Source organism: Pristis pectinata, chromosome 27 (assembly GCF_009764475.1).
Source record: "Pristis pectinata isolate sPriPec2 chromosome 27, sPriPec2.1.pri, whole genome shotgun sequence".
In the NCBI taxonomy this organism is placed as follows: domain Eukaryota; kingdom Metazoa; phylum Chordata; class Chondrichthyes; order Rhinopristiformes; family Pristidae; genus Pristis; species Pristis pectinata.
In genome coordinates this window covers 15,110,044-15,125,069 of record NC_067431.1, presented here as the reverse complement: position 1 = coordinate 15,125,069, position 15,026 = coordinate 15,110,044, and the positions used below count along the sequence as shown (strand labels likewise).

The 15,026-nt window shown below is 40.9% G+C and overlaps 1 protein-coding gene across 1 annotated transcript in view; it reads left to right on the top strand.

Moving 5' to 3' along the window:
- The window catches only part of LOC127583746 (protein turtle homolog B-like), a 553,788-nt gene that overhangs the window by 159,740 nt on the left and 379,022 nt on the right, over window positions 1-15,026 (top strand).

Sequence of the window (15,026 nt, the reverse complement as noted above, 5' to 3'; positions counted from 1 at the left end):
TATGTAAACATGTCTTGAAGTCTGAGATTAGTTTCCTAATCCCATTCCTCTTGACCTTCATTATGTTCCTTTGCCCCACCTTTTGACAGCACTCTTAAAATCCTCATCTTTATCTAGGCAACAATGGACTAACTATCTTTCACATGGGCACTTGGTATTTGTTAAAGCTGTTTGATGAACCTGTTTTTTATTAGTAGGCTATTACTGAGAGAATCAGGATAATTCATAAATTGTGCCATATCGATTGGCTTCTGCTGAGGTTTGCCCAATTGAATCTGGAGATGCAATCAATTCATGCTCCATTTTATTGAGAAAATTGTAACACCTGTCAATGGGTTGTCAGCATCTTGTTGATACTCTGTCAGGTTTTGACATTTCCCTTCTTCATCATATGCCATTTCACTGGCTCTTAAACTTCTTTTTTATGCTGCAATATAAAGTAGTCCAAGTTTGTTGAACTTCTGACTATCAATTATTTTACAACGTGTAACAAGAAGAGAGGTTAATGGAAGCTCCCAGCAGGTTGAGTCAACGCCTCATAGATTATGCACCTCTTGGAGCAGATTTGATTGGTTACTTGTGCCTAAACGTGCCAATTGTGTTTGGGCTGCAGAGATGAGGAATCAATCCTGATATCTTTTGCAGGACCCAATGGAATTTAGGAGAAAGAGAGTATCTGTAGAGAAGAAGTAAATCTATCTGCTCTACCACAGGGAAATGTGCATTTATATAGCACCCTTCACATCATCTCAAAGTGCTCAACAGCCAATGAATTGCTTTTGAAGCGTTACAATCTAGGAATTACATAAATCAATTTAAGCACTGCAAGCTCCCATAAATATCAATGTGATAATAGCCAGAGAACTTGTTTTAAATTATGGTGACTAAGATATAAATGTTGTCCAGGGATTGTTTCCCTGCATTCTCTGAAGGAGAGCTATGAGTTGTTTTATTTCCCCCAAGGGAGCAGGTCAGGGCTTGTTCTAATATGACGTTTGAAAGGTAGCATGTCCAACAATGCAGTAGCCCCTCAGTACTGCAGTGCAAAGACAGCCTAAATTTTTGTGCCCAAGTAACTCGGATAGGACTTGAACCCAAAGACTTTCCTCAGAAGCAAATACCATCAACTGAGCATAGCTGACATAGAAATAAAAAGAATTCTGTATCACGTGAGCAAAAGTTGACATAAAATAATAAAAGAGAGGAAATGTTACTGGTCTATCAGTTTGATGTGGCCTGACAGGTGAGGAGGTTTGCTCATGCTACTGAGACATTTGGAGAAATAAAAGGTACCCAAGTACTGAGAGGGGCCTCTGGGAGCTGCTGATTGGCTCCTCTATGGTTTTAATGATCCAAGTCTTCCAGAAGAGGGGAGAGATGTATCAATCTGAGACAATAAAAGGAACAGAGGAACATGAGAAGGTCAGTCAACACTTCAAGCTTGTTGCACCACTCAATGGGATTATGACTGTTCTCTGACAACCACATACCTTCCTTTCACCCCCATATCCCTTCACATCTTTGGGTAACACAACTCAATTAATGTGACATCTAAAATTAACATCAGAGAGGAACAGAATTAACAATTCAGGTCAAAGCCTGTGCTTTTCTATCCTTAGATGCTTCCTTTTCAGCATCATCAGATTTTCAGTTTCTACAGTTTTCTTTTTATTTTCCATTTAAAATTAACAATTTGCCCAGTATCAATTGGTGTTTGCAGAGGAGAGTTCCAAACTTCTACCTTCCTGTGTGGTAGGAGTGTTTGCAGACTTGTGTCTCAAAACCCTGGCTCTCTTTAGCTCATCCTGTAATTACAGTCATTCCACCAAATGCACCCATATTGAATCAGACCAGATGCAGATCCTGGTCATCAGGTTAGTGACTTCACTCCAGAACCATATCAAATGTGGATGCGTAATGACTAATTTTGCAGGAAGGAAGTCCAATTCATTTACACCAAGACTGCCCCATAAAGGGGAAAATAAAACGTGGTTTAATGATATTCTTAATCTTATTGATGCTTTAAGTAATTGAATGGATCTCTTACATCGAGAGGGTAATGACAGCAAGGAGTCATAACACACTCCATGATGATAGATATTGATTTTAGAAGTTAATTGGATGTGATCAATTGAATATTTGATTACCTAAACAAAGGACACAAATCAGTTGGCAGGGCATGGATTGTTGCTTCATCAGCACTAATACAGACAGGGAAGAAATCTCAGCACTAGACTGGTATGCAGAGAGAAATTTATAATTTTTCTAATGAAACAGGAGACCATTTTGGTCCATTGAATCCATACTAACTCTCAGAGCAGTCCCATAAATCCCATTCCGTATATGTCCCCGCAGCCTATTCCCTCTCACATGCTCAACTTCCTCCTGATTCTCCGACCACCCACCTACACCAAGGGCAATTTCCAGTGACCAATGAACCCAGCATATTGGCATAGGGGAGGGAATGGGAGCACCTGGAAGAAACCCACACAATTGCAGGGAGAACATGGAAACTCCTGAGGTCAGGATTGAACATGGGGCATTGGAACTGTGCAGTAGCAGCACTAAGTGCTGCAGCACCATACTGCTGCTTGGTACATGTGTGATATAGTAATTCATAGGCTACTTTTGGCCCCGTGATTTGCAAGGGCCTCCTGCAAAGTTCGGAATGGCGGGGATCTTGCTTGAATGTCCCTACAGCCTGTTCTCTGCCAGAATTCCCCATTGCCCTGTACTTCCTGATTTGGATCTGTAAGGCCAGACTTGCTGGCTGACAGAATCATTGAAGCCTTACGTAGAGCTAGTATTTTGAGTGATATAATCAGTCAGAGGGCAGCTTCAGGATTCAGACTGGAGCGAGCTCCATCTATGAAATTGGCCAGATGATTGGCGATAATACCCCACCCCTCATTTTGTCCTCAGTCAAAGCTGCCAGAGATTTTCATTGCTTCTGAACATCCCTGACAGTGAGAAGTTATTAAAGCAGAAATAAACAATTGAAAAGTTAAAATTATTGCAAATATTTTAAAAGTAAACAGAAAATACTTTAACATGGTTTTTATTAATTAAAAACATTTCTGTATGTACAACAGTTTAAACAAAATGTAACTTACCTTACCCAGCTTTTCTTTTGCATATCAGTAAAACCTCCATTGAAATGAATAGGCTCTCAGATCCTCACCTGGCACAGGATCTATTGGGAATCTTGTTGGAAGTTTGTGCTCTGCCGTCTGTCTTTATCCAAGGATCACCAGTGGGGCCTGGTGACGAATTCAGTGTCTGGAATCTCTCAGCAAGTTTGTGACTTCCGCGCGTATATGCATGTGGCAAAACCCCCAAATTCTTTGGATTAATGGGGGTAGACACCGGCAGTTTACTGCAGAAATTACCATGATTTTCCAGTAAGATTTCTCCCATAGTTTCGTGGTAATTGTCACTCCTTCTGATGTAGAGAATTGGAAGATGATCAATCTAATAGTAGTTTGAATTTGTTACCAACACTGTCATGGTAGTAAAGTCCCAGACGATGGCAGATTGTGGACTGAATTGTGGGAATTTTGAAGACCAAATGTCGCAGTCTTCACATTAAAATGAGTTTTGATTTATTTTCAAACAACGCTACAGTAACTTATGTAGAAAATCCCAAGGGATCTGTAAGCTTGGATTCAGCTGAAGAGGTCGCCTTTTATGCTGAGGAAATTTGGACTGTTTTGTTATAGTACATTGCACGTCAACTATACAAAAGATGCTGATGTGCAACATGGAATATCTACTGCTTTAAGCACCATCTCAACTCCCAGATCCGACGTTCAGCGTTACATTTATGATCCAAGTCTCACTGTACCTAAACAATCCTCCTGAACCTTGGCAGTCCAGATGAAGGATATCGACCTGAAGTGTTGACTGTCCATTTCCCTCCACAGATCCACTGAGTTCCTCCAGTTTTTCATTTGTTGTTCCACATTCCAGCATCTGCAGTCTCTTGCGTCTCCATTAACCCAATTCTCTCCTATTACATTGGGAAGACATTTACATTTCCTTAGACTGCTGGAAACACTGTTAACTAGTGATAAAATATAGTCCTCATACATGCAATCACACCCACTTGGATCCTGAATTAAATGGTTGAAACTCATTTCACTTAAGGACACTTGTGGTGACAGTAAGTGGATTGGATTTGAGCTTCTACAGGTGATAGGACAGTGGGAGAATTTCTAGAATTCAGGAAATGTTAATTTGATTTTGATTCTCTGAATCTGTGTTGTGAAGTCTGTGTAACATGATCCTAGTGAATGTTTCTGTGACCACTAAACACGAGAGCTCGACAGCACAGTGCCACAGCTAGCAGAGCTGCTGACTTCAGTGACTCAGGTTCAATCCTGACCACCAGTGCTGGGTGTGTAGAGTTTGTATGTTCTTCCTGTGACCACATGGGTTTCCTTCAGGTATTCTGATTTTTTTCCCACGTCTAAAAGAAGTGCTCTATGGTAGCTTAATTAGTTGCTGTAAATTGATGGGAATGTGGGAAGATAAAATGGAGCAAGTTGGATTAGTGTATTTGGGTGCTTGATGGTCAGTGTGGATTTGGTGGGCCGAAAGGCCTGTTTCCAAGCTGTGTGCCTCTATCACCTTGAGAGAACTCTTGGCTTGATGATGCCACCTCTGCCTCTGAGTCATTGTGCCAGGTTTAGACGCTGCTCCCAGCAGTCCTGAAGAATGGAGACTGCCTCTGCGTTTCTGGTTGACATTTGATGTGGTGGTCATGTCTGATGGAAAAGGGCTTTCCTCCTGTGTGGATTATGACCACTAGTAATGTCTTCAATGTATAGGGATAACTACTGTATCGACTATTACTACAATAATTATAGAACATGGTACATAGAAAGGTACAGCACAGGAACAGGCCCTTCAGACCATGATGACAAGTTAAACAAATTGTATCTGCCTACACATGATTCATATTCCTCCGTTTCCTTTCTGTTCATGTGCCTGTCTAAATCCCTCTTAAACGTTACCATCATATCTGCTTCCCCATCTCCCGGCAGCGCATTCCAGGCACCTACCATTTCCTGTGTGTGTAAAAAAAAATTGCCTTGTACATCTCCTTTAAACTTTCCCCCTCTCACCCTAAAGCTATGCCCTCTAGTATTTGATATTTCAAAACTCCAGCTACCCTCGAGGTGAAAAGAATTCTTTATATAAGTTCTCAACGTCCTGCTCCTTCCTTTAAAACTATGTCCTCCACTTACAGACACCTCTGCTATGGGGAAGAGTTCACAACTGTCTACCACGTCCATGCCCCTGATAATTTTGTGCACCCCTGTCAGGTTCCCTCTAGCCTTCTCTGCTCCAAGGAAAACAAACCCAGCCTATCCAGTCTCTCCCTGTAACTGAAACACTCCATCACAGGCAAGATCCTGGTGAATACCGGTGAGAGTTCAAGGTGACTTCTATGAATACACAACAACACACCATTCTCCAAGGAACAAAGCAAAGGTGTGAAGATAACAACAACCTTAAGTTAATGTTATGGTACACAAATACTTAACTAGCTTCTCAGACCTTTTTATAGTCTTCTATTATTTTTGCACAACCTCTGATTTTCATTTGCAGCGGGTCAGCCACTCAGTATATTCAATGTGTGGATTGGTAGACTTTAAGATATTAAGAGAATTGACAGAATAAGGGGTTAGTGAGGGAAAGTGGTGCTAAGATAAAAGATCAGCCATGTTCTTATTTAATGATGAACCAAGCACAAGGGGTTGAATGGTCTATTCCTGCATTTCCTTGTTATTAATTAGGCAAAGCCTTTGCAAAATGAATTGCTCACTGCCTGAAGATACAGGACAGGTTGAAACCCTGAACAATACATCACAAAACTGCAGACTTCACAGGAGCTGTGTTGCCTTTCTTCTGTTTGTTTCTTGTTTGAGTTCTATTGTTAAAGTACTTAAGGCTCAACAGGGCTTAATCACACAGGATTTATTTTACAATATCATATTAGTAAATGTGTTCTCACCGAAGCTAACCCCAGAACTCTCATTAAAACTAATGGCCTAGTGAGGTTGGCTGTGGCTGCTGGTTCCATGAGGGAAGCTCCAGCTTTGGAGGACGGCATGTAAACATGTTGCAGACTAAAGCAGCTTTTGGTCCTGGATGAGCAGACAAAAGACCTGCATTTGTCTCTCTGCTCCATGAGGAATCCACAGGCAGAGCCTGATCACAATGGGATTCACAGGGATTACAGCAGAGAATCTGCCTCTGCAGTGCTACACTAGCCAGACCTGGCATCTGATCCATATCACCATTCCTTTAGAGTCATAGAATTACACAACACGCAAACAGGCCCTTTGGCCCAACCAGTCCATGCCGACCAAGATGTCCAACCTAGCAAGTCCCATTTGCCTGTGTTTGGCCCATATCCCTCTAAACCTTTTCTATCCATGTACCTGTCCAAATGCATATTAAACATTGTAATTTTACCTACCTCTACAACTTCCTCTGGCAGCTCGTTCCATGTACCCACCACCCTCTGTGAAATGCAATTCTGAACCAGGAGATTAGGAAGAAAAGGGCAAGTTAGGTGTATTTTCACTTATAATGCTCAATTTTAATGTTTCCAATTACTTATTGCTGTTTGAAAGTATTTTAATATTATCTTAATAAATAATGTTTGTGTTCTTAATTATTTAAAGAAATGTTAATAGTTCAGTATATCAGAAAGATTTAAAAACACCTACGAAGCTTCACAGACTTTTACAGGAGACAGGATTCTTCCCCCAGGCTCACCAGGGTATCCTGGGGTAGGGCCTCATTGGTAGGCTGGCTGTGCTGAGTGGTTACTTTGCTAAGCCTTATAGCTTGGCCCTGGACTGAGACAATCAGTCCTATTTATCAGCTTAGTATGGGCATGGGCAGAGTAGGAAGAGGGCGCTGGCACGGATTTAGAGTGCAGTGGAGGAAGGATTAGTGGCAAAGGAAGGGTTATTTTATGCCACTTCCAGGCACCACCGTCAAGCTGATTGTGCAGGTTGTGCTTTGGTCTGCCATAAAAGCCATATTGATCTAACATCAGCTGTTTGAGCCTTGCTGGTGTGCCAGGAGTGACCACAGCTGTTCCCTTGCAGTTTTGCTGGGATCTGTTTGGCAATGAATCTCCAATTGTAGACATACCCTCTGAAGAACTCTGTGCTCCAGCTTTCCGTCATTTCATCTATCGGGCCATCTAGTTGAGAAAAACTATAGGTACTGTGAGAAATAATTTTTTTAAGAACATTTAGCTTATTCACCCTTTCCTTCTCAATTTTCTTAAAAAATCTCTTTGTGAACAGAACTGTAATCTAATGAAGACAATGGACCACATCAGCTGACCTGCTACCAACCCCAGCCCATGCCTCCCCCATCTGGAACCATAGCCTATGCCCACACTTACTTTGGCTCAGATTCGAGAAAGCAAATGGTTTTACCTTGGTTCTCTGCACCTGAAGTCTAGCAGCATAGTCTGGTCATGATAGGGTCTAAGGTGCACAAGGAGCCCCCTCCTCTGTAATGTCCTGATAGTCTTTGATAGCTGAAAAAACTGAATGAGTGGAGCTTTGCCAGCTGTAGAAGCTGTAATTGAGTTTTAATCAGTTTTAAATGCCTATGCCATTCAGAATAATTTACGATCTATTAGCATTGAAGAGATGAGGGAAATAAAGATAACTAAAAACATCAATAAATAACTCTAAACATTAAAGTGAAATAGTTTAAAAAAAGTAACTTGCTTTCTCTTTACCATCTAAACGTTTGCCCTAAAATCCCCATTAAAATCAGTGGGCGGTTGGAGCCTGGTCCAGACCAGACCAGACCTGGCACATGAATTGAAAGGCAATTCTCTTGCTGGAGTCCAGCAATGGATTGAATTGACAGATTTGGCTTTTGAAATCTGTCATAAGGTCTTGGACATCTGTGTTTGCCAAGCCATACACAGAAATTATTAAACTACCAGTGATTTTGATCAGATCTGCCGGCAGTAGGGGCATGATCCAATCCATTGAAGGTCAATGATTCCACAGTACCAGCCCAGCAAGAGACAACACAAGATCTCACAAGTGCTCAGTCCTCTTGTCCAGTTCCTTTTTGAACTTTAAACTTTATTTATAGAGCACAGTAACAGGCCCTTCTGGCCCAACGAGTCTGCGCCGCCCATTTTAAACCTATCCGTTTGTCTTTGGAATGTGGGAGGAAACTGGATGAAACCCACGGGAAGAACATACAAACTCCCTACACACAGCGACGGGAATTGAACCCCAATCGCTGGCACTTTAATAGTGTCACGCTAACTGCTACGCTACCGTGTCTCCCATTAGCTGTTAGCTCATCATTCCCAAATCTTCCTGTTTGAACAATTGGTTATTTGCCTCAAACAACTTGCTCAATGTGTTGGCATTGAATTTATGGTCTGCAAGGAAGCAAAAGCACTCACTGCTTATGTTGAAGAAAGCTGTTCACAGCGACAGCTCCTCCTTTTCCAATGATTGCTGCTGTTGAGCATCATTTCAAAGGGATCTCAGGCACCTAGCAGCTATGATCTAATCAAACTACGTAGCCAATCACATTGAAGAATTCTCACACAGTGTACCAGAAAACAAAATACACTTTTAATTAATATTTGACTCAATAAAGATTAGGAGATTGAAGTAGAAATGAACAATCATAAAAAGTACAATAAAATAACCCTTTAAGTTTGAAATAATAATTTGAAAGGATTACAGTACATAGGCATGAGATGCTTTTAGGGCCAGATGATTTATTATTTATGGCTTAGTACACCTTTAAAAACTAAGTTAAACATTGCATAGAAATGGTCAAGATTTTCTGGACATATTACAGCAGGACTAATTCATAAATAGGTTATATTCACATCAGTGCAAGTGCTTTCCCTTGATTGCAATGAAGCCAGTCGAAAATAGAGCAGCCTGCAGAGAAGCAGCAAATCATTGACAGTAGCTTTGGCATTTCCATGTGAAACTAACTATGTGAGGACATTGGGAGGCTGCTGTCAATTTCTCAAAACAATGATGAACTGAGACTGGTAGTTTTATTATGCTTACCACTGCAAATTCCAGGCTATTATCTTGAAAGCTTCTCAATTTCCATTGAATGTTATCAGCCTGCATTGAAGCATTTACCAAAAGAGCAAGCTGCCTTTGAAGAAATTTTTTCATAGAACACAGCTAGTCTAGATACCACCTCCCATTCATGTGAATAATAAGTTCTTACCCTGCCACAGTTCTGCCTCTTATAACTAGCCTCAGTAATATTGCAAATAATGTTGTGTATTTCCCATGACTGTTATCCTGATGGACTTTGCTTGAGTGACTGCCAACTAATTCTCAACTGTGAACCATTATACTCCCAGGAATAGAGCTGGTAGCATGTAAGTTAATGGTACATGTGCTCTTTATAGCTGGTAGAATGAGAAACCTTTCATTTCATCAATCTGGATCCATTCAAACCCAAGTCAGAGATGAAAGAACAGTGTGTCGCCCCACTGTGCCCTATCAATGTAAAGTTTAATTCCACAGAAAATGAATGTAACTCCTTGATCTTTAGACAGATTTTCCAAAATGAAAGGTTTATGCAGGTAAAGACTGAGTCCTAGAAAAATGAACATGTTGTAGTGTTATGCAGAAAGAAGCTGATCGCTTTGTAAGTGAATGAACATTAGGATCAAAGAATCTAATGCAAAAAGGGAGACAAATTGTACCTGCCCCACTGTGTAGAAGAACTGTCTAAGATAGTCCTACAACCCAACTTCCTCCTCTTAACACTGCCTAACAAGCTTTTGAACATTACATTGAAGTTTGGAGGAGGCAAATTCAAACTAGTTAACTTATCAAAACCCCATATTGTCTAGAATAAACATTTTCTGCCCCCTATGCAACAGTGCTCTGTGGAGAAAATCCAACTTCTATCTCTCCATAAAGGTTGTTTTGAAAGAACAAGTCATGAATGGTAAATAAAAGAAGAAAATGTTGAAAGTACCCAGTAAGTCAGGCAGCATCCACGGAGAGAGGAAAACAGATTAACCAACAGAACAGGGAAAAGTGAGGAAGGTAATAAGTTGCAGAGAAAAGGGGAAGGGATGGAGGGAGCTAATGGCAAGGTTTGAGATAGGGTGGAGAGATATTGACTGATACAGGTGGTGGTGGGACTGGCTGAGAGAGGGGGGTAAGAATTAGTGAAGAATAAGAGAGATGCCTGGACAAAGTGTAAATAAGAGGATTCAACTAAATGATGAAATACTAGGAGAAAGGAAAACTAAATGCTGGAAATATGAGACTGGAATAGCTGAACTCAATCCTGATGTACCTTTTTGGAAGATGAAATGCTGTTTGTCAAGCTTATATTGAGCTTTGTCGGAACAGTGTAGGAGGTCATAGGCAGAAAGGTAAGGGCACAAGTGGGATGCAGAATTAAAGTTGCAGCTGAATGGAAGCTCACCAGAAATTATGAATTGTTGTGCTGGTAATACTCTGTACCTTCCCTTTAATGTGGTGCCCAGAAGTGAATGCAGTACTCTAGCCATTGCTGTAAGGTGCACACTTCATTATACATTTGACAGTCAGATGAGTTGAAATTCCTTGGGTTACAATCCTGGGATCACTGATGTCCTCTGCTGATTACTGCTCCTCCCCTTTCACCCACCTTGACTTTGTGAGTAGGAAGGTACCTAATTTCCATGGACCAGACCAGTGTCATTCTGCTCCTCCATCAACCACCTTCATTGGTACAGAGGGTCTGAGACAGGCCTGCCATCACAGGCAGCTGTGTGTCCAGGTCCAGCCACAGCTGTGTCAGAGGGGAAAGGTAGCAATCATTACAGTTAATAAAAAAAAGTTACATGCTGCTTTAATTTGATGGGTTCTTTCTGTTACCCTGGCCAGGCTCTCACTGGTAAAGACCATATTCTCATCCACTGGAATCATAACATGGCTCAGTTCACTTATCGTTTGCCACTGCAGGCCACTAGCTCCTAAATAAGGCAGCATATTGGAACCTCCTGCCTTAGGGTGTTGCTCCCTTTAGTTGTGCCTCCATGACATTTACCCCAATAAGAACGAGCAGAAGCAGTCTGAAACTCCCAGAAATGGCAGAGGTCTAACCAGAACTCTGCCATTTTACAAACACTCCAGTTATAGAGGAATATCATTGGAGTCCTTGAGGAATTACGGCTTCCCATCTATTCTCCAAAAATTATGCCTTTGGAAACCGCATCAATCCTGTGCATACTTTCTTGCATTTGCACCTTAGATGATTGGAAATGTATGGCATCTCTTTTCATTATCACCTTGCTTCTTGTGTGAACTCTCCATACTGAAACTTGCTGCTATTTCACAGGAACATGAAGGAGAGAAAAAAGATCTACTTGCAGATACTGGAAATGAATGAATGGTTAATGGGCTGAAGTGTTGCTTTAAGTTTAATGCAACCTCAAACCAACATGAGATACTGAGTGCTCCATCATTTGTCTGCAGAAAGTGATCTGGGCTTTCAGACAGAAGGGATTTCAAACACTGTAGGAAATTCAGGTTCCAAAAAATGCATTTTGCTAACAAATAATGTGCTTCTTTAGAAAATGAAGTGCTATCTCAATCATTAAAGCAGTAACAAGTAATTAACAGAGCTGCATTTCACACTGTTCATGAAGCTCTGAGTATCACTTCAGGATCATTGAACATTTGTAAAGTGCTAATTAAATAATTTGTGATCTTCTCCAATCAACAAGTTATCTATCGTGCCTATCGTGGTCGTTCCTCTGATTTCATGATTACTCTGTATATTATGTTCATTGGGTGCTCAAGTTTGACAGGACATCGCCCTTGTCCCTTCTACTTGCTCCACAGTCACTATAAAGTTTTGCGGCTGCAAAGCTCCTAAGGTTCTATTGCTGCCTCTGTTGTAATCTTTCCGAATGGCAGAGAGCACTGCAAGCAGTGATTAGTAAACTAAGGCCCCAGCTAGGGACCCCTTTATGTCTTTCTGATAGTTCCTCCTGGCAAAAGGCCTTTACTTTGCTTACCATTATCTCTGTTGAACAGAGACATTTAGAGGCAATTGAAAGATATTTAAATACAAAAACTAATAATTAAAAAAATTATAAATTCACTTAAAACACATTTAACTAATATAACTTAATTTATAAAAAGAAACATTAAGATAAAAAGAAACAAACTAACTTTGATTGTCTTTTCAATAACTTTCATTTGACTCTATTGTCCTTCCAAAGAGAAATTCAGTTCATAGCTGTGAGCTTAAGTTCAGGATGCCAATCCATTAGTTCCATGTCACACACCTCGTATGGTTTTAAAGGTCCATGAAACAGTAAATACAGGGATGGAGAAGTGGTTTCCATATTTTGAGGAAGTACCTTGGGTTTCCATACAGATTTATTTTCCATTTAACCTCAAAGTCTTCTCACAATAGACAGTTAGTCTCTGCATATCAGCAAAGTTGAGCTTGCTATGGAGTTGGTTTATATGTATTCTCCAGTAATAACATTAAGACACTACCTTTTAGATCGGCTCTGTTTCATTGTTAATCCACTGGGTCGTGTTGCAAGGAGAGTCTTACCCTGCAGCTCTCAGCTCTATCTTTACTGCTCAGTTGATCTCAGTGGACCAGGCTTGCATCATGATATTTTCTTGAAGATACTATTGTATGTGCTTGTAAAAGGAAGAAAAATATTAGTCTTTCCTGGACTGGATTGCATTAATGGACAGCCAGTAGTTCAATACGGGATTGTGGGTTTGTTGCAATATTGTGGCAATGCATCTAGGAGGGGAAGTACAAAATGGGCTGGAGGTCCAATCTTTCCACTCCACCTGTGGACTTCAGCAGCAGTTTATAATGTAGAGCCAAAGGGTCGGATACACCACATCTGCATCCTTCGCTTGAAGCCAACCATAGCTGGTGCTTCAAGTGCAATCCTATTCATTGAATAAAACCATGGATCTTCACTGAAAAGGTAAGTGAAAGGTGGTTTGTTTTTATTACTTTTTAAATTATTATTAATTTTTTAAATTAATTTACATATTACAAATAGTTTTAAATAAATTTATTTAGTTATTTCAATGGTTTCTAAATACCTCTGATCATCAGAGATATTTAGAACCAATGGGAAAGACCTTGAAAGGCACAAATTGGAGGAGCCTTGGTTTCCATCACATGTGGCCCTGTCACCACTCCTGGATCTCTCTACCCTCAGAAGTGGCACAGTCACCCATGGTAAGTGCAACACAGGCACTTCACCGGAGGTAAATGAAAGGCTCAGACTGGGTCCAGCATAATTAGTGCCATACAGGCCAGCGTTCAGTGAATTAGATGAACAATTCAATATCAAGTACATTCAGATTAGTTAACATGGAAGACGATTGACTGGTGCATTTCAGTGTTATCTCTGGGAACCCAGCAGTGAGTGTATACATTGCTTACATTCCTTATTTGGAATTGGGTAAGGATTCCTGTTTTTCTGTGAAATGTTTGATAAGCTTATAAAAGATAGGATCAGGAGTAGGCTGTACAACCCCTTGAGTCCACTCTGTCACGATGGTATGTTGACAACAAACCTCATCTTTGGTCTTAGTTCTGCTTTCCATCCTGATTCCCACAATTAAACCTAGCCATGAGAATCCTAAAGGTTCATATGCTTTAGAGAGTAGAAATTCTGGTAGCTCACCCCCTTTCCTCTTCTCCCAAGGCTTTATCAACTCCTTGGTGCTAGACTTCTCCACTGGGGGAAACATCCTCACAGCATCCTCCCTTTCAGGCCTCCTTATATGTGCCGCCTTTTATTCTTCAAAACTCCAGAGAGCATAGAGAGTCTTGGCTGTTTTTTTTTCAGTCTTTCCCTATGCAGAGAAAAAATGTTTTCAGTTACCTTGTGAGCACTTGTTCATTGGTCATCTTCCTGAGAGGTTCGCATCAGTAAGCAAGTTACAAAATGAATGAGCACTTCACTTTCCTATAAGTTTGCTTTGCAGTTGATGGGACAGTGTGAGGGGGTGTGTTATTGTACATCTTAAAGCTTCCAAAGGAGATCTGGCAAACCCAATCAGAGAAACCTTAAAAAAGCAGACAATACCTCTGACTTAATTTTAAGAAACTGCGCTTCTCGCACATGGAACCTTGCCAGCTGGCAGCATAGTCTAGAACTTGAGAGTGCACAATTATTTTGAAAGGGACAGAAAATTACAGGGAAACTTTCTCAAGTTTCCAGTCTGTGTTCCCAGCATTTAAGGAATACAAGTTGGCAAATTACCCTTCTACTCATCGCACCAGTCATATCTGACAGCAGCATGGTCTCTTTACCTCGACATTAAGTCTGAGAGTTCTACAAACGACCCTCACGACACCAAGAGGACGTTAGAATTGAATTAATGGTTAGCTGGTCAAATCCAATCTGAGGATAAGCAGGACTCTGGTCCCACACCCCAGTTTCAATACTGAAATTTTTCAAACACCTGCTTCTAAATTGGTAAATTGGTTTATTATTATGATCACATGTACCGAGGTACAGTGAAAAACTTGCATACTGTTCATAGAGATCAAGTCCATTACACAGGTATGGAGGTAGAACATGGTAAAACAATAACAGAATGTGGAATGTTACAGTTACAGAGAAAGTGCAGTGCAGGTAGACAATAAGGTGCAAGGTCATAACAAGGTAAATTATGAGGTCATCTTATCGTACTAGGGAACTGTTCAATAGTGTTATCACAGCGGGACAGAAGCTGTCTTTGAGCCTGGTGGTACGTGTTTTCAGGCTTCTGCCCGATGGGAGAGGGGAGAAGAGAGAATGCCCAGAGTAGGTGGGGTCTTTGATTATGCTGGGTGCTTTACCAAAGCAGCGAGAAGTATAGAGAGAGTCCATGGAGGGGAGGCTGGTTTCCATGATATGCTGAGCTGTGTCCACAACTCTATGCAGTTTCTTGGGGTTACGGGCAGAGCAATTGCCATACCAAGCCGTGATGCATCCAGAT